The sequence below is a fragment of the Entelurus aequoreus genome, linkage group LG24 (assembly GCF_033978785.1).
Source record: "Entelurus aequoreus isolate RoL-2023_Sb linkage group LG24, RoL_Eaeq_v1.1, whole genome shotgun sequence".
NCBI classification, from domain to species: domain Eukaryota; kingdom Metazoa; phylum Chordata; class Actinopteri; order Syngnathiformes; family Syngnathidae; genus Entelurus; species Entelurus aequoreus.
The window spans coordinates 6244969-6266321 of NC_084754.1; the positions used below are offsets into that span (position 1 = coordinate 6244969).

The following is a 21353-nucleotide window of genomic DNA, read 5'->3' on the forward strand; positions in this document are numbered from 1 at the left end:
GCTAAATTAAGGACGAAATTGTTTACTGGATCAGTCAACTCATTTTACAAAATGTGGCATCTCAAAAAAAAAAACAGGGATTAGACGTTGGGTTCGGCTCAGCAGAGTAGACATTTGGTATGTGTTTTTAGATTTAGGACTCACTCACTATATGGACCAAAGCATTGACATATAAAGGTAAATCTACAATACAGACAATTGTAGATGCTGCCATCTTTGTAAGAAGATTTGGGGGAAAGACCACTGTGTTCCTCTGCGCAAAAAGCCAATTTCAAAGTCAGTTGGAATAAGCTCCAGCTAGACCTGAAAACAGTTTTATCCTATAGGGTTTGAAAGATTTTGAAATGCATTGTGGGGGCTGGGTAGATATACTGCAGCCTACCTTTTTCCCCCAGGTGTTTCCGTATGCGTCCCCCTCCCCTTGTTTCCCTAACAGACACACACAGCAACGGCATCACTACCTCCAGCGAGAATTTAGAATGGAAGGTGTGAAACTGTTTTGGTTTTGTGAGAACAGATGTGAACCTAGTGACTGGACACTGCAAATGTTGTCTAAAGTCCGTTGCAAAAAGAAGCAGCAGCATAACAAACTTACTTTCTCATAAAAAAAACAGAGTTATCCAGCTGAGTGGGAGAAATTACACTCTTTACAAGGAGAACAAAACTGCTACAACCAACAAACTCCGGCGAAAAGCCATCTTACTGGGGTTACCTTTACCCAAGCTACCAGCTACTCTAGGAATGGGGCAGAAGCTTAAAATAATGAGCTAATGCGTAAAGTTGGTGTAAGCAAGTCTGTCTTCTTTCAAACTACAGTGTCTTTTAAAAGAAATTATTTTGGCACAACTCAAGAAGAGAAAAAAAGGGTTAGTTACCTCCGCAAGGATGTTATGTAAGATCCCATTAGTCAGTTAGTTACTTTGATGAACTAGCAAAAAAGCTAAAAAGGTTATGGGCGAATGTTGACGTAACTTGTTCAAAATGGGATAAGGAAGTGATTAGATTTTGGGGATAATCCGAATAATTTCTACTAAATTACCTTACATTTTAAATTACGAGACTGAACTTGTGTGTGTGTGTGTGTGTGTGTGTGTGTGTGTGTGTGTGTGTGTGTGTGTGTGTGTGTGTGTGTGTGTGTGTGTGTGTGTGTGTGTACGCAAGCGTACATGCCTCCACCCACAGAGACAAAGAAACAACCCATTACTGGAGCAACGTCATCATCGTAATCGATGGACAGCCAAAGAGAGAGAGTACGCAAGCGTACATGCCTCCACCCACAGAGACAAAGAAACTGGATGACTGACAAGAGAGTTCCCTCCGTTTATTTCAGTGACATAGCTCAAAAAGTTATGGGCAGATTTTGATTGAACATTCAGGAAAGGAAAAAGTGGTTCGATTTATGGGGTTATGGGATCATCGTCTGGATTCAAGACTTTAAAAAAATAATGATTTACTATTGGAAGATAGGACCTTGCAGAGGTCTGCGCTTTTCAAGTGTTGTTATGGTTTTGATCATATTTAATCAAAACTTGTTTTAAATTATCTTCCGAATTTGTACATACATTTTTTTTAAGTAGAGGAAAAAAAAACATCAATGTATGCCATTCTGGTAAAAAAAAATCGGCAATTTTATTTTTAGGCCCTAAAGACCCTGGTAAGCAAAGGTCACTAACCTATATGCACCGGAAATTATAGTCAAGAAATTATCTATTTGCTTTAAGTTTCAGTGGGCCGATTCTATTTTGACCGGCACAGGTTTTAGAGACAGTACAATAATGGTAATATTAAATTTTCTTTATTTAACCAGGTGCTATTAAAGATCTCTTTTACATGAGTGACCTGGCCAAGAGGGCAGCAAAAAACAGGTTTCATTAATACAAAGAAAAACACACTACAGTTAAAAGCACAAATTACAACCTAAACACGTAATAGATAAAAAAATGTAAATGATTCAATAAAAACTATTTAAAAACAAGTATGGTGCCCAATAGAAACAGCTTCTTGATATTATAAAATAGCCTGAAATTCCCCCAAAGTAGCCTCCGACCCTTTTGTAATTCATTCCATGACCATGGAGCAGCAAATGTGAAGGATTTTTTTCATAATCTAGCAAAGGCATAAACGTGGTCAGGATCAAGCGTTTTCTAACTTGTAAAGAAAATAAGACTTGTTTCCAAAGAAAGAAAACAGTTTATTTTAAGTTTAGCCACAAATTTTTCTATCTATCCATCCATCTTCTTCCGCTTATCCGAGGTCGGGTCGCGGGAGCAGCAGCCTAAGCAGGGAAACCCAGACTTTCCTCTCCCCAGCCACTTTGTCCAGCTCTTCCCGGGGGATCCCGAGGCGTTCCCAGGCCAGCCGGGAGACATAGTCTTCCCAACGTGTCCTGGGTCTTCCCCGTGGCCTCCTACCGGTTGGACGTGCCCTAAACACCTCCCTGTGGAGGCGTTCGGGTGGCATCCTGACCAGATGCCCGAACCACCTCATCTGGCTCCTCTCGATGTGGAGGAGCAGCGGCTTTACTCGGAGTTCCTCCCGGATGACAGAGCTTCTCACCCTATCTATAAGGGAGAGCCCCGCCACCCGGCGGAGGAAACTCATTTCGGCCACTTGTACCCGTGATCTTGTCCTTTCGGTCATAACCCAAAGCTCATGACCATAGGTGAGGATGGGAACGTAGATCGACCAGTAAATTGAGAGATTTGCCTTCCGGCTCAGCTCCTTCTTCACCACAACGGATCGATCTCACGATCCACTCTTCCCTAACTCGTGAAAAAGACTCCTAGGTACTTGAACTCCTCCACTTGGGGCAGAGAACAACTCATTTTTCTATGTGAGATTAAATATACAAGTTGTCATCAATAACAATCCCGTAGTAGGTATATGTTGTGACCATTTAAAGTTCAACCTTCTGAGTAGTTGATATTTTTGGAATGTTCAGTGGTAGCCGTTTGCCATTTGAAAATAACCACCTTAGATTTCTCTGCATTTAGTACTAGTTTCAGCTGAGTCAGCTGGGACTGAACAACATTAAAAGCAAACTGCAGGAGCTCAAAGGTTTGCGCTACAATGGGGGATGAACAATATATGACCGCGTCATCTGCATGAAAATGGAACGCGGCACTCGACACATTATCCCAGAGAATATTTACAAAGATGGAAAACAACATTGCACCTAACATAATCACACATACACAGGGTGCTCCCTGAGAAGAGAAAAGTGGACAGCAAAAATAGAGCTTTTTAACCCAGAATGCACCGACTCATTCTCATTCATTCTTTCCTCTTGAAGCCCAAAATGTGTTTGTCTCATTCTGAGAGACTGAGACAATAATAGAAGAAAGTTAAATTAAACATTTACAAAAGTAAAAAAAACAACCTTTAATGCAGAATATCACAGAAATTGACATAAATATGACTAAAAACCTGTCATTGTGGCGTGAAGGAACGTTTGGGGAAATCGGGTTTCCGGGACCGCTCATTCATCCCTGAAACGCTCAACTGCTTCATACTGAATTAAACAATATTGAAACAGCCATTTGAGACACCGGCTAAGTCTGTGAACAAACTACAAAGCTAATGGTAGCCGGGACAGTCGATGCACGTCTCATCTGCTTGTCATGGACGAGACCACAGATGCAAACTCAATGTACAAACAGGATGGCAACCATAACTTGAGCCACTCATAAACATAGCAGCCGTCAAGCGCCCTTAAGAACAACAGCGCATTTCCAGCCTTCTCAATAACTGTGCTGTGTGCAACATCCGGTCTGACTGTGCTAACAAAATAAAGGTTTCAAAAAAAGTACCTTACATAAGCACTTTGTACTTAAAGCACTCATTGGTAGAATTATGTTACGCATTTATTATGTTTTGACTTAAAAAAACTGGTCAAAATTATCCAAGGAGGCGATCTGATACCTGTTTGGGCACCCGCGTTCAGCAGGATGTTTTAAGAGGATAAATTGATTGTGTTCATCAGCCATCCAGTCATCCATTTCCTACCGCTTGTACCTCTCAGGGTGGCGGGGGGCTCGAGCCTATCTCAGCTGAACTCGGGCGGAAGGCGGGGTACACCCTCATCGCAGAGCCAATACAGATAGACAACATTCAAACTCATTCGCACACTAGGGACAATTTAGGGTTGCCAATTAACCTATCCCCCATGTCTTCTTGAAATATTACAACAATATTATTCTGTCCAGGGTGCTGACAAATAGTTTTTACAAATCCCCAAACCAGTGAAGTTGGCACGTTGTGTAAATCGTAAATAAAAAAACAGAATACAATGATTAGCAAATCCTTTTCAACCTATATTCAATTGAATAGACTGCAAAGACAAGACACTTAACGTTCGAACAGGTAAACTTTGATATTTTTTGCTAATATTAGCTCATTTGGAATTTGATGCCTGCAACATGTTTCAAAAAAGCTGGCACAAGTGGCAAAAAAGACTGAGAAAGTTGAGGAATGCTCATCAAACAAGTCCCAGAGGGGTACAGGCTAATTGGGAACAGGTGGGTGCCATGATTGGGTATAAAAGCAGCTTCCATGAAATGCTCAGTCATTCACAAACAAGGATGGGGCGAGGGTCACCACTTTGTGAACAAATGCGTGAGCAAATTGTCGAACAGTTTAAGAACTACATTTCTCAACGAGCTATTGCAAGGAATTTAGGGATTTCACCATCTACGGTCCGTAATATCATCAAAAGGTTCAGAGAATCTGGAGAAATCAATGCACGTAAGTGGCAATGCTGAAAACCAACATTGAATGGCCATGACCTTCAATGCTTCAGGTGGTACTGCATCAAAAACCGACATCAGTGTGTAAAGGATATCACCACATGGGCTCAGGAACACTTCAGGAAACCACTGTCAGTAACTACAGTTTGTCGCTACATCTTTAAGTGCATGTTAAAACTCTACTATGCAAAGCGAAAGCCATTTATCAACAACACCCCAAAACGCCGCCGGCTTCGCTGGGCCAGAGCTCATCTAAGATGGACTGATGCAAAGTGGAAAAGTGTTCTGTGGTCTGACGAGTCCACATTTCAAATTGTTTTTGGAAACTGTGGACGTTGTGTCCTCTGGACCAAAGAAGAAAAGAACCATCTAGACTGTTGTAGGCGCAAAGTTCAAAAGCCAACATCTGTGATGGTATGAGGGAGTATTAGTGCCCAAGGCATGGGTAACTTACACATCTGTGAAAATACCATTAATGCTGAAAGGTACATACAGGTTTTGGAGAAACATATGTTGCCATCCAAGCAACGTATTTTTCATGGACGCCCCTGCTTATTTCAGCAAGACATGCCAAGCCACATTCTGCACGTGCTACAACAGCGTGGCTTCGTAGTAAAAGAGTGCAGGTACTAGACTGACCTGCCTGTAATCTAGACCTGTCTCCCATTGAAAATGTGTGGCGCATTATGAAGCGTAAAGTACGACAACAGAGACCCCGGACGGTTGAACAACTTAAGCTGTACATCAAGCAAGAATGGGAAATAATTCCACCTGAAAAGCTTAAAAAATTGGTTTCCTCAGTTCCCAAACATTTACTGAGTGTTGTTAAAAGGAAAGGCCATGTAACACAGTGGTAAAAATGCCCCTATGCCAACTTTTTTGCAATGTGTTGCTGCCATTAAATTCTAAGTTAATGATTATTTTCCAAAAAAAATTTTGTTTCTCAGTTCAAACATTTAATATCTTGTCTCTGCAGTGTATTCAATTGAATATAAGTTGAAAAGGATTTGCAAATCATTGTATTCTGTTTTTATTTAGGATTTACACAATGTGCCAACTTTACTGGTTTTGGTTTTTGCAGATAGTGTGCGATATATCCTAGTTTCGGCTGTCACTTCAGCCTTTTCCTCACAGCGGTCGCAGCTTTCTGGTGTGACATCAGGTCTCTTAAATCAGTTGCCGTGTTTTGCCCTTCCACATCTCTTATTACATAAAATCTATTTGTCTACACACTAGAACATTTTACTAATATTGTTGGGCAGATGTTGCTACATGGAGTATGTGATTGAGGCTCATGGGTACAAGCTTCTGCCGATGGCCACAGTGAAACCTGCCAGAAATTGGACACGCATGTGTAGCTCTTGTTTTGTAAAGGTAATGATCCTTCAGCAGGTTTATATACAGAACCTCAGCAACTGTGTTTTAGCCTTTTTTGAGGTGGAAAAAGTCGCAAATGAGATCTCTGTTTTGTTCACTTTAATGAGACTGTGTTCCTTTTTTAAGTATCCTTGGTTACATTTGGAAAATTCACATATGTGTGACGTTACTGACACCTATTGACCAGTAAGTATACACTAACTAACTACTACATATCATCATCTGTTTGTTTCTCTTTAAAAAAAGAGAAAAAAAGAAGGGCAAAATCTAACAAATCAGATTAGACTATGAATATCCTTTGTCAAAGCGAGCCCTAAAAAGCACACATTCTAAGAAGGTAAAATAAGTGTAAAAGGTTAAAAAACCTCATTTGAAAAATATTAGAAGGGGGGAAAAACGGAATTTGAGAAAAAATAAAACCTGATTTGGAACAAAAAACAGATTTTATAGGGCCCTAACAGATTTTATAGGGCCCTATATATAATATGAACAACCCATACATTTACTACCTAACAGATGTGAATGCTCCTTCCCTGCCAGACCTTTCCAGCCTCAGTTTAAAATCAGGGCAGGACAAGCTAAAGCTTGACGGACAGTTGGTTTTTTTGATTGATTGATTGAGACTTTTATTAGTAGGTTGCACAGTGAAGTACATATTCCGTACAATTGACCACTAAATGGTAACACCCGAATAAGTTTTTCAACTTGTTTAAGTCGGGGTCCACTTAAATTGATTCATGATACAGATATATACTATCATATATACTATCATCATAATACAGTCATCACACAAGATAATCACATTGAATTATTTACATTATTTACAATCAGGAGTGTGGAGGGGGGGTGGGGTGGGGGGGTGGGGGGGGGGTAGTGGACATAGAGAGAGAGAGAGAGAGAGAGATCAGAAGGCATAAGAAAAAGAATCTGCATTTGATTGTTTACATTTGATTATTAGCAATCCGGGGAGGGTGTTAGTTTAGGGTTGTAGCTGCCTGGAGGTGAACTTTTATAGCGGTTTTGAAGGAGGATAGAGATGCCCTTTCTTTTATACCTGTTGGGAGCGCATTCCACATTGATGTGATTACATGCACACCTCAATACAACTACAAGGCTACTGTATATTACACAGTATACTAAATTATAGCGTAGTTTAGACATTATGATGTTCTAGACCTTTGCTTGAAGAAATTTTCTCTTACTGGACCGATTTGAATTTTTGTTGAATAAACCTGCTGTACAGGATTAGCATTGATCTGAGACAGAATTGGTCACACTGTGCATCCAGTACAGGGGTCACCAACGCGGTGCCCGCGGGCACCAGGTAGCCCATAAGGACCAGATGAGTAGCCCGCTGTCCTGTTCTAAAAATAGCTCAAATAGCAGCACTTACCAGTGAGCTGCCTCTATTTTTAAAATTGTATTTATTTACTAGCAAGCTGGTCTCGCTTTGCCTGACATTTTTAATTTTAAGAGAGACAAAACTCTAATAGAATTTGAAAATCCAAGAAAATATTTGAAAGAATTGGTCTTCACTTTTTTAAATAAATTCATAAATTTTTTTACTTTGCTTCTTATAACTTTCAGAAAGACAATTTTAGAGAAAAAATACAACCTTAAAAATGATTTTAGGATTTTTAAACACATATACCTTTTTACCTTTTAAATTCCTTCCTCTTCTTTCCTGATAATTTAAATCAATGTTCAAGTAAAAAAAAAATTTTATTGTAAAGAATAATAGATACATTTTAATTTAATTCTTCATTTTAGCTTCTGTTTTTTCGACAAAGAATATTTGTGAAATATTTCTTCAAACTTATTATGATTAAAATTAAAAGAAATTATTCTGGCAAATCTAGAAAATCTGTAGAATCAAATTTGAATCTTATTTCAAAGTCTTTTGAATTTTTTTTTTAATTTTTGTTCTGGAAAATCTAGAAGAAATAATGATTTGTCTTTGTTAGAAATATAGCTTGGTCCAATTTGTTATATATTCTAACAAAGTGTAGATTGGATTTTAACCTATTTAAAACATGTAATCAAAATTCTAAAATTAATCTTAATCAGGAAAAATTACTAATGATGTTCCATGAATTATTTTTTTAATTTTTTCAAAAAGATTCAAATTAGCTAGTTTTTCTCTTCTTTTTTTCAGTTGAATTTTGAATTTTAAAGAGTCGAAATTGAAGATAAACTATGTTTAAAAATTTAATTGTCATTTTTTCCGTGTTTTCTCCTCTTTTAAACCGTTCAATTAAGTGTGAATATCATTAATTATTAATAATAACATAGAGTTAAAGGTAAATTGAGCAAATTGGCTATTTCTGGCAATTTATTTAAGTGTGTATCAAACTGGTAGCCCTTCGCATTAATCAGTACCCAAGAAGTAGCTCTTGGTTTCAAAAAGGTTGGTGACCCCTGATCCAGTACATCATTCAACAATACTAAAGTAGTTGAATTTTAAGACAAAGGCGAGTTGCTTCTAAAAGGATTCAAAGAGCTCCATGCAACTATCATTTTCAGTTCATATGTTCCTCTTTCATCATGCCGTTATGGCACACTGTGCAAAAATTTACTGTTTGTACATACTAGGGTGTACGCCAATGATACACACTTCCTCCTTAACCTTCAGACTTCACTCCCTGAGGGGACAGAAGAAGCCATCATTCCCTCCAACCCCCACTTCCTTGTCCTTTGCTCTGAACACATGGAAAGGCCATTTAAAATGATTCTACGTGTTCGTGAGGTCATTCCGGCAGAGAGGAGCTCGAACTTGTGCCTGCTTGTGTTCAGAGCGATGAATGGACCCCACCCTGTGCACCATCTCCAGGATAGTTCACATACCGTGACTCTCGTCTGGAAAAGAACGCTCTCCCTCTGGCTCTCAGTTTATTGCCGCTCCTGTCAAAACAAACCACACATCTTTACCGCCTTTACTTCACTCGCCCTGGGGCTTGAATTTAACCGGCGTAAAAAAAAGCCTTGAAAAAGTTAGGTCCTCCTGAATTGGATCAACAAACACAAGTGCAACATATTTGTTTTGAATCATGCACATTGGCTGCATAGTGAGAACAAGCCTGGTATGCAGTTACAACAAAAGGTCAACTCAAACACTACTACAACAACTCCCGGCTTAATCTGGACTGGAAGAAGTTTTATGGGAATGCAAACATAATGAGAAGCTTATGAATCAGCTCAGTTCACAAAAGGGCAAACTGAGGCTAGTGGTGAATCTTAATAGGAAAATACTAATGGTTACAATATACTGTAAATTCTCTGTAATGTAAATTTGCATTTTTGCTTCATTTATTGCCTGCTGTTTTTGTACTGGTCAGTGCAAAACCAGATATAAATTAGTAATGAATAAAAATATAATAATAATAGCAATAACAACAAATGTAAATAACAAATAATAGAAATATGAAAAAGTATAACATTTAGTTTTTCCGTTTTAATTGTTTTTAATTCCGTTTTTTTACCTTTTACACTTATTTTACCACTATGCTCTGTGTGATTTTTGTGTCAAATGTTTGACACAAAATCCATCCATCCATCCATTTTCTACCGCTTGTCCTTTTCGGGGTGGCGGGGCGTGCTGGATGTTTTTTTTAATAAAATGCTAAAATCCTCACATTTATTGGTGCAATAAGTCTTTAGACATTTTTTGACCAGTATTTTAGGTCAAAGTATAATAATTATCTAAATGTATCAATAAGTGCTATCAGTACATTATGCTTGTTTAAGGCGCTTTATTGAAACTTTTATTTTGTTAGCGCAGTCATACCGAATGTGGCGCACCGCACTATTACTGTGAAGGAGGGGAAGTGTGCTATGCGGCTGTTCTCAGCTTGACCAGTAAAAAGGCGATTCACTTGAAGTTGAGGCTGTTTAAAAAAGAGAGAGAGCCTCTCAAATTGCAAGTTCCTGTTGTTATCGATGATGTCGTTCACAACAACACAAGTAGATAAGATTTGTTGTGGGTGTATGGAATGTTCTTGTTAGCTTTAGCTTCGTAGTTTAGTCTGTGTTTTTTAAGTGAACCTCTCGGCATTATTTAGTTTAGAACAGAGCGATTGGCCGTGTCGGGGATTAATGAGCGCTACCGGACACATTATGTTCCCAAACAAATGTTGCTTCTCTTCACAATGACAACATTTCACTTAAATTTATGACAATTTCCCTGATATTCTGCGTTTAACAACGGATTCCGCTTGATTGGCTAATTATTTGACTCCGTCGGCTGTTACGTGAACACTGAAGTCATATGCCTTACTTATTTTGTTGGGTGAAGTGATTATTGATTGGGCATACTAGCGTTGTGACAAATAAAGAGTAGCAACCATGGTGACATCCCAAACTTCTCGTAGACATTCTCTATACACATTTTTATATAGTTAGAGAATATTTTCCCTGCGTTTGACAGAATAAGAACGTCTTGGAATTGGCCTTCAGTCTGCTAGAAGAAGATAAACACAAAGAATGCAGCTTGTTATTTATCTGTGCACTCTCACACATGTCATGAGGTACAGGCCTGAAGATAGAGAGGTTGGAGGTGAGTGTGTGCAGTAAGCACACACACGTCAAGTAAAGTTTCAGTTTCTATTCCTGCGGGTGACACATGGCAAATTGTGTGGTCAAATACATATACTGTACATAGAAAGACAGGCAACCATTTTAGAGGCTGCTTCGACCTTTAGAGAGCTCAGCTCCCTCTCTACAGCGCTGGTATCTTTATTGTTTGTACTTACTTTTGTTTTGTAGAATAAATTGTTAAACATCAGTTCTAGTTACCTCTCATCATTTTAGACAGCCTTAGAACTAAAGAATCTGGGAGGACTCTGCCCTCTTAAAAGGGAGAATACTATTATAAATTGAATAATATTATTAAAAAAAAGAGAGTGAGTGTGCATCTGACAGTTTTGGGGAAGTCGGCCACCGCCAAACAGAATAAACAAATATTAACTAGAAAAGCCATCAAAGAACACAGACCTACAATAGTAAAAAAGTCCTGCATCCACGGTGACGGTGATCCAGATTTAAACCAAAATGCAATCACTTGCGCCTTATCCAATTTCTGACAATATCCTGACACTTTAATCAAAATGTGCCCATAAACCAAAAAAATAAAACATTTAATTAGGGATGCAAAATATTATCGGCGGCCGATAATTATCTCTGCGTTTGTCATTGGACTCTCTGTCGTGGCTTGTGCTGTCGCCTGGTATGGTCGCATATTCGTTATGTCATGACACTACACGCGCCCTGAGAAAAGCATGATGGCGCAGCAGTCACTTGTGTGGGCTTTCTTTGGCATTCCAGAAAAAAGACATTTCACTTGTAGTTTGCAAAATGTGTTCTGCCCACACTGCCAAGCCGAAACCTAGCATTAATGGCGGCAACTGCAGCAAATGAAAGCCACAGGACTGATGAGAAAGTGTACGATAAAAGGTAACAGACTGAAAGAAAATACCTGAGAGGGGAAGAATTTGATGATAAAATTAGTTTCTTATTTTTCTTAAAAACCTTTCATTTTCCTAAAAATCGACAATGCATATGTATGTAATAATTCTAGTTGTGCTTACCAACCTCAAAGCAATTTTATTTGGTACATGGTGTAGAGAGTAGATGGCAGTCACACAAGAGATACCAGAACCAGGTATTGCTTGGATTCACATGATGTCACGTCCGGCTCACATCTGGCTCATTAAATATGCGTGGTGGTCAAGCCAGTGTCTGTTCTCAATGTGTACTGGGCTCCATTTAGCCTTTCTCAAAGAAACATTCCCTTTGCTTGTGTTGTTTTAGGCTGTTGGAACCGTTCAAATCGTGAAAAGGATACACGTTTTTTTCAGAATTGCTAGGTAATAAAGAAGGGCGGAAGAGTGCAAGGTTTTAGTAGACGACGAAAAGAAAAGAGGCACGGGAGCAGAGTCAAAGACGGCACTAGGTTGCAGCAATCACTTCGTTAAAGGTTTGTTTGATATAGTTTTAAGTGTTATCTTGATAATATTTGTATTTCTTAAACACATTATTGCTGCGAGTGTTTCGGAAAACACCAACTCGGCAAAGCACAGGTGGAAAAACCTAAAAGAGTAAAGCTTTTACCAAAGGAAGCAATCATAAATGAAGCTTTCAGGACATACACAATGTTGACATCTATACTTATATTTTGATAAAGACGGGGGAAAACACACGTACTCGTACACGGCGCGTGCAAAAACAACAAACATGGCAGTAGACTGTCTGGGAACGCGACCGACAGATAATTCTTGATATCACTCAACATCTTTATTTTTATTTTTTTAAGTATCGGGATCTATTCTATTGCACAGTTACATTTTTTGCTCGTTCCTGCTTTTTGCAGAAAGGCCCTTTGCGTACATCTTGCACGCTGCTTGCTGAACAACAGCCATCTTGGCTTGGTTGACCACCACTGTTTTTAGCTTCCGGGAAGAAATCATGTCACGGAATACAAGCAATAGACAGAGTATGCCTATGATGTAGTCAATAAGCTCCTGACGGGGAGAAGACGTTGTCGAAGTGGAGCCATGTAAAAAAGAAAAAACATAAATAAGCCCGCCAACAAAACGGCGCATCCTGTTAAACATAATCTATGCAACATTTGGACCAAAGAACCTCTTCATACCCAAAATGTATTCGAATGCTCCTAATCCCATTCCTGACATTTCCTGAAAGTTTAATCAAAATGTGCCCAAAATGTTTTTAGCTATTTATAGTGGAAATAAAAGAGTCAGAGGGAAGCCTCTTGTCTTTCATTCACTCTTTGTCTCTGTAAGTGGAGGTGGGGCCAGAAGCAAACACTCAACACAGAAGTTGAAGTTTGTAACGTAAACGTAAGGTAAAATAGTAGAATGCTCCGGATCAGGTCTAAAGTCTAATCAGTTGTTTCCTTATCCCAATTTGGATACTTCTTAAAAGTTTAATGAAAATCCACCCATAACTAAGTTATTTTGCAAACAAACAGACCAACAGCAACAACCACATAACCTCCTGGCGGAGATACAGTAATTATTAACTTTGCAGAACACGCTTTAATTTTAGTGTAAAAGAACGCCCTTGTTAAGAAGCGATTCAATTTGGCAATTATTGCAACAATTAAGTGAGTCTTGCAGCAAAATTAATATTCTGGCAGCCCAATCATTGTTCCTAAACAGAATAAATGTCACAGCACAAAAATGTTTCTGCAGTGGAATAAATGTTTCTCCAGCAGAATGAATGCTCTTAGACAATAACTATTATTACTTCCACAAAGTGCAGTAGAATGAATATTCCTGTATGACAATACGGGTTATTTCAATTCAGTGAATTATCCTGCAGAAAAACAATTGTTGCTGCAGAAGAATAAACGTTCAAGGAGTTGAATACATTTTAGTGCAGCTAAATATATGTGTCTATGGCAAAATACCTCTTGCTGCTGTTTGTTCTCCATCAGAAGTATTACTCTTACAGTAATAAATGTTCCCAGGGAAAAGTGAATGTGCCTGCAGCAGATTACACATTACTGCAACCTAATAAAATGTCACTGCAGTGAAATAAATGTTCTTACATAGGAATTAATGTTTTTGTAGCCAAATGTTGTAGTTAGTCCTGCAACAGAGCAATACATTTTCCTGCAACAGAATGATTGTTATAGCAGTGGAATGAATGTTCCTCAGCTGATGACAAATCACATTTGGCCTGCCTGTCCATACATGCTTGGTTACAAAAAAAATTTGAGGATAAACTTTAGCCAGAGCTTAACTGCAAATCAAAACAAGCTTAGCAAGTGTTGTACGCCACATCCTGACTCATCAGATTTATTGAATGTATTGTATTTACTCATGATGGCTTCAGTGTTTCACATGTTAAATTAAAGTTAAAGTACCCATGATTGTCACATACACACACTAGGTTTGGCGAAATTATTCTCTGCATTGCACCCATCACGCTTGATCACCCCCTGGGAGGTGAGGGGAGCAGTGAGCAGCAGCGGTGGCCGTGCCCGGGAATATTTTTTGATGACTTAACCCCCAATTCCAACCCTTGATGCTGAGTGTCAAGCAGGGAGGTAATGGGTCCCATTTTTATAGTCTTTGGTATGACTCGGGTGGGGTTTGAACTCACTACCTACAGGGATAGAGACTCCTCTAACCGCCCGCCACAAATACATATGGGCCACACCAAATAGATGTGGAGCTACCGGTTTGCCCTTGCTCATAAACACATTATGTAATAGGACTGAATGTGAAATCGGATTGCTATAGACCAGGGGTGTCAAACTTTATTTCTTTGAGGGCCACATCACAGTTGTGGTTGCCCTCAGAGGTCCGCTTCTAACAGTGAATAATATATGAATATTAATGTATAAGGATTCGCTCCATGATATTTCATAAGTTCTTGTGCATCTGATTATTAAATATGTTTTCATGTACGCTGTGAATTTTTCTATTTTGATATTACTGTTAAAAAATCTGGCAGCTCAGTCGCCAGAATTTTACTGTAAAATTTGCGATGGTTTTTACAGCATATTATTGTAAATGGAATGCAAAAAACCATACCACTGTTATTTTTACGTTACAATTTAAACAACTTAGCTGCCAGTTTTTTTACTCTAAAATTGACGGTTGTTGTTTTTAGAGTGTATTACTAATACTGTAAATGGAAAAATGTACCAAAGTTGTTTTTACGGTAATTTTTGTTTTTTGTTTCAACGGTTTTAAATGTTTCTACGATAAAAAAAAACTGGCAGCTCAGTCGCCAGGATTTTACTATAAAATCTATTGTCATTTTTACAGTGTACAATTTGATGGATAACTTGTCTTGAAACTATAAGTCAACCAGATATTTAAGTGTTTATTTTTATTTTCAGAAAAAAATGTTTCGGAATGTTTGATAATATATTTTTGGGGCATTTGATCTATTAAAGTTTAAATGATACGCAATTGCATGTAGTACATGCATTTTTTTGTATGTCAAAACGGAAAGAACAAATACATTTAGTAAGAAAAGATAAAGTACTTTATTAATGTATATTATTTCCAGGCTTTCATGGGCCATATAAAATGATGTGGCGGGCCAGATCTGGCCCCGGGCCTTGAGTTTGACACTTGTGCTATAGACAATATAAATTATATACTGTAGATTTGGCTGACGATAAAGCTTTTAATATGATCGTTATATTGAGATAATGCATGTTGACACGTTCTAGCTGTGTCCGCATGTTTGACAGTGACAAGTGAACAAATGCGTCCTTAACTCAATGTAGTGTCGTTTCTAGCGAGCTAGCAGCTAATGTGCCCCACAGTGCAACGTCACTTCTAAATCAGCAATCCTTGCTGCCATGGCGACAAATAAACTACGTTTCTTACAAGTATCATCCCTGGAGGACGAGGAATAGCTTAACATGCTACACTACACACCGTAGGACAGGGCTATACAACTGGCGGCCCTGGAGCCAAATCCGGCACAAGATTGACACCAGACTGGCCCCTGAGTTCAGCTCAAAAGGTGGGAGACAAACATCTTTGAAGCTAATTGCTTAAAGCACTAGTGTACTAGAGTACTTTTCTTGTATGGAAAAACTTGGACCAGTGTAAACACATTGGCAGATCCTTGCATTAATATTTAACCTCCAAATGGCCAACGTCCACTATTTTGAATAACTTGGCTATTTTCTTCGGTAATTAGTAACTCATGAAATAATAAGTCTATAAACAAAACGTCTGACAATGCTGGTTCTCAAAATAGGAATAATAATAAACGGAAGAGGAGGATAAGTTAATCGCTAAGCTAGAGCTCTGGGGCCGTACTTATCAAGCTTCTTAGAATTACTCCTAAGAAGTCTGCTAAGAGTTGACTTAAGAGTAAATATATTCTTCGCTGAAAGCTGCACTTAAAAGTTAGTTATCAAGCGTCTTACTCACACTTTCAGCGAAGTGTAGGACTGAATCTTAAGTGTCACACTCAGAGCTGAATTACGACATTACTATGTGCCGTAAACGGAATTTTAGGTGACGTCATTTCTGTGTCCATGGAAATGACCAATCATGGAAGGGAATCCGTTGTCTAAGAATAAAGAAATATCTTGGAAATATTTAAGTGGACAATGGGAGTGTATATTTTGACAATAAACTACAAAATAATACAAAACAAACTAGTCCCCGCCGGCACTCACGCTACCGCTCCCTCTCTTCTATCGCCCACACACTCACTGACGTCACTCACCTCACGGCCACACACATACGCTACTGTCATAACATTTTCTTTCCAATTCATTAATTAGGCAACTAATTTGAAACTGGTGTGGGTGGCTCTATATATACTAGCCCACTGCAGACACATGCAGAAATCAACAAGGAATCGAAAAGTATTAAATCTGTGACAAAAATAATATCCACTCTGTCTAAACGATACCGTTTGATCAGCTGCTCGTCATCAAAAAAAAACAAAACATTGTTCCGTTCCCTGAACGTTCGCGCACGTCTCTCTCGCCTCAGTGCCATCCCCTGCTGGCAACTCCTAACCACTTAAGACACCTCTGAAGGTCTCTTAAATATCGTGGAGAGTAGGAGTGATTCTTAGACTTAAGAACGTTGATAAAAAGCTTTTATTCTTAAGTTTGAGAGTAGGACTAAATTTCGCAAATTCTCAGGACTTAAGTGTAAAATGGCACTCTAAGAAGCTTGATAAGTACGGCCCCTGGAATATAAACAAAGGGGGGTGGATTGATAAGAATATCAACAGTAACAATACACAGTACAAATAATGCCATTATATGGTCGACACTACAGTGGCTAGATCGATATTTTGTATTCATCAAAAAAAAACTTTGTCATTTTTGTTATTGTTTATAAACTCAGCCAATAAGTCCCTGGACTCACGAGGGCTTTTAGGGAAAAAACCAAAAGATTTAAATAAGAGTCAGTAGTAGAAAATACTTTAAATATTTAATGTATATTGTTACACCGCCATGCTCTGTTTTTGTCTGATCTAAATTGAGATAAAAATTTACCAGTATCAGCAATGGTATGACCAGTACTGCTCCTGTAGTTACTTGGTATTAGATCGAGTGCAGCTGGGATAGGGTTCAGCCCTCCTGCGACTCCAAGAGGGACAAGTGGTAAAAAATGGATGGATGGATCGATACCCACATTAGTAGTATCGCCCAAACCTAATGTAAAGTATCCAAGCAACAGAAGAATAAGTGTTCATTACATTTTTACAGAAGGGCAGAGAGAACCATGTTACAACATAAATTAAACAGATATTAACAATAAATCTTCAAGTATCAATCAATCAATCAATGTTTACTTATATAGCCCTAAATCGCGAGTGTCTCAAAGGGCTGCACAAGCCACAACGACATCCTCGGCTCAGATCCCACATCAGGGCAAGAAAAACCTCAACCCAATGGGATAACAATGAGAGTAGATAAATAATATTTTGGGAAAATAATTCAACCGCAAAATGTTACCGCATATGTCAGCAGCTAAATTGGAGCCTTAGTAACCCGCTTTGAAATGCCCCAAAATATATCCGTGATGCATATAGTTATTGCGGGAGGCTGCAATATGTATCACAATGTAGATTGTAGGCCACATCGACCACCTCTAATGTGAATGTAGCTTGTCGTTACAACTCCGTACAGTAAATCATATCAAAACTCTGCTTCTAAACACACTTCAAACGCAGCCGGGGCCTTATCTATAAAAGTCTTGGTAGGCCACAAACACCAAATTTGTGTACGTACAAAAGTATTCAGACTTTTAAAACCTGGGTTTCACACACTTTTACGCAATTTGGAGTGGAAGTGTGCGTGCATAATCCCACCTCACGCCTTGCCCTCCTCATGCCTCACTTTTAACACACAAGGTCAATGCGAATGATTTATGAATTTGGCATTTCCCGGAGACAGAGGTTGGAGAGGCGGAGTTACAGTATGGTGCACTGCCTTGGTGCATCATGCAGAACTTTAAAAAAAAGTGGTCGGAGATTAAGGTACACACTTTCATTTGCAGCTAGCATGTTTTTAAGATTTTGATGACGATCTATCCATCCATCCATCCATTTTCAACCACTTGTCCCGATCTAATTGATTCATTATTTTAGATTAAAATAAGTATAGTAAAACCTGTTTTATTTAAAAGTGGCTGCAGAGAGTTAAAAAATGGATGAAGTTATGCAGACGAATTGCTGTATTTCCAGATGTATATTTCAAAATCATTTCACGTTATGCTTTTATTACCACCATGGAAATATTAGGATCGTTATATCTCCCTGCTTGGCACTCAGCATCAAGGGTTGGAATTGGGTGTTAAATCACCAAAAATGATTCCTGGGCGCGGCCACCGCTGCTGCCCACTGCTCCCCTCACCTCCCAGGGGGTGATCAAGAGTGATGGGTCAAATGCAGAGAATAATTTTGCCACACCTAGTGTATGTGTGACAATTATTGGTACTTTAACTTGAACTTATTTATTAGGGTCTACATTTGTTTATAATCGCAGCAAAGCAAAATCCTAAAATGGGTTAACTCATCATTTGTGGAAAAAGGAAAACGAGTAAGAGTAACGTGACCTGATACTTCCACACAAATAAAGGTCGTGGTAAGATAAATACATGATTATATTGATGACATATGCGACGAAGAGTTGCCTTGATTTATGATAAATTGTCCAATGTAGCACTAATGACATGAATAAATCATGTGCACTTGAACCCATTTAATTATTGAATTGAATAACTTGATGTTTATTATAATTGATGATTGCCAAGTACATATTAATGTGACCATGATGATACAATTAAATGTAATATCCAAGTGCTATGAGGTTTTTATGTGTCTTTTTGGACACTGATGCACTCGTATTTAATAGCGTTTACTTTCTGCTACCACTACTATCAATCTATTTACACACGAGTACATTTTATTGACCAGTTGATGGATCAGTGTAAAGTAAAATAGACACACTTTCCCCAAAGGCTTTTTAACAACGGCGTGATGGTTAAAGGAGCTATTTGCAACATTTATGCAGATGCCTAGTGGGCGCTAACTTTCCAATGTGTCCTGCAAAAAGAGGAATCCAGGTGACCACGGTTAATTTCTGGAGCGGTACCAGTCTGGAGGAGGTGTTAGCTGACCCGAATTGAGACCTGAGATGGACCACTCGTTGGCCCACTCTTCCATGAACAGCTATAGACATCTCTGGGAGCTGACTAGATGAGACTGGAACAAGACACAACACCCCCCCTCGATGACTTTCTATTAGTTATGCGATGGACTGGACTCCCGCTTTATCTATTAATTTAACAATTAATTTGACAATATTCATTTAACAATTTAATGACTGTACCCACTTAACATCCATTGTAGACGGTCACCCTGGAAGGAGGGTCTCTTCATATGCAATCCCTTCTCAATGGTTTTTGTTTTTCCTCATATGGGAATTTTTTTGTTTTTCTTCGCCCGGATGTGGATTTAGATCAGGGGATGTCGTTGTGAGTTTGTCAAGGCCTTTGAGACAACATAAGTCAAATTTGATTGATTGAGTGATTAAGCATTCCAGCCCAGGTTTTAGGACGTAATGACGTACACTTTGTACTGTATATACGCAACACGTGCATGCACATTAACTTTGTGTGTTATTAGCTAATGGTGGCCGTTTGGATACCTAATGTTAGGGATTATTGTTTGTATGTTCTATCATAACAACAATATGACAGAGCTAATATTTTAACATCGACGTCATTAATGGCTATAAGTGAGGAAATTACTAATGCATGGTAAACCGTGTGCAGCAGCAGTATTTATGGATCTAACAAAAGCATTTGACACAAGCATAATGTCTTAATGAAAAAAATAAAACAATATGGCATCAGAGTGTTTGTACTGAACAGGATAAGAAGCTATTTAACCAACAGGAAGCAACACATCCAGGCAACTTCAACCCTAAACTAACACCCGCCCTTCCTCATATTACCTCTTTGGATTGAAAATAATCAAATGTAAACAATCAAATGTAGACACTTTTTCTTATCATTTCTGATCCCTCTCTCTGTGTCCAATACTTGCTGTACATATCCTACCTACCAAGTCAGACCTACACTGTTCCAATGTCAATTTCTCTGATGATGCAATTGTTGATGACTGAAGTGTTGATACCAACCAAACTTAACCCCCCGCCCCACCCCCCTCCATATCCCACACCCCGGATTGTAAATAATGTAAATAATTCAATGTATATACTCTGATGATTATCTTGTGTGATGACTGTATTATGAAAATAGTATATATCTGTATCATGAATCAATTTAAGTGGACCCCGACTTAAATAAGTTGAAAAACTTATTCGGGTGTTACCATTTAGTGGTCAATTGTACGGAAAATGTACTTCACTGTGCAATCTACTAATAAAAGTTTCAATCAATCAATCAATATGTGAAGCTAAGTGAAAAAATGTCAACAGAACTAAACATATCTTGCAGTGTACCCAAGGGATCAATACTGGGACCAAAACGATTTAATCTCTATATAAATGACATTTGTAAAGTTACAAAGGGCTTAAAGTTAGTATTGTTTGCGGACGACACGGCTTTGTTTTGTTCAAGAGAGAACACAGAGAAGCTAATACAAATAACAGAAGAAATTAACAAATTAAAGAGATGGTTTGACAAAAACAGACTATCTTTGAATCACAGTGAAACTAAAATAATGCTATATGGTAACATTTGGTAATATATGGTAATATTTATATTTATTTTTATTGTCTGCATTTTTATTTTGCTTTTATTTTCTTTCATTTCACTTTGTTGTACCACATGTGCTGTGAAGCACTTTGAGTCGGCCTTGTGTATGAAAAGTGCTATACAAATAAAGTTGCCTTGCCTTGCCTTGCCTTGCCTAACAATAGAAGAGACAGTCAAACACAAGACATTGAAAGGGTGAAATAAATCAAATTTGGGGGCGTAATAATAGATGAAAAAATGAACTGGAACTCTCATATAAAAAATATACAACCCAAAGTTGCAAGAAATATTTCAATAATGAATAAAGCAAAATATCACTCCATATTCTCTACTGCTCGCTAGTGTTACCATATCTAAATTATTGTGCAAAAATATGGAGAAATAACTACAAAAGTACACTTTACTCACTAACCATGTTACAAAAAAGATCAGTTTGAATAATATATAACAGTTATAGACAACATAGAAACCTTAATTAATTGAATAT

At 38.3% G+C, this 21353-nt stretch overlaps 1 protein-coding gene across 1 annotated transcript in view; it reads right to left on the minus strand.

Moving 5' to 3' along the window:
- The window catches only part of LOC133641980 (engulfment and cell motility protein 3-like), a 64860-nt gene that overhangs the window by 35597 nt on the left and 7910 nt on the right, over positions 1–21353 (minus strand). The window lies entirely within an intron of this gene.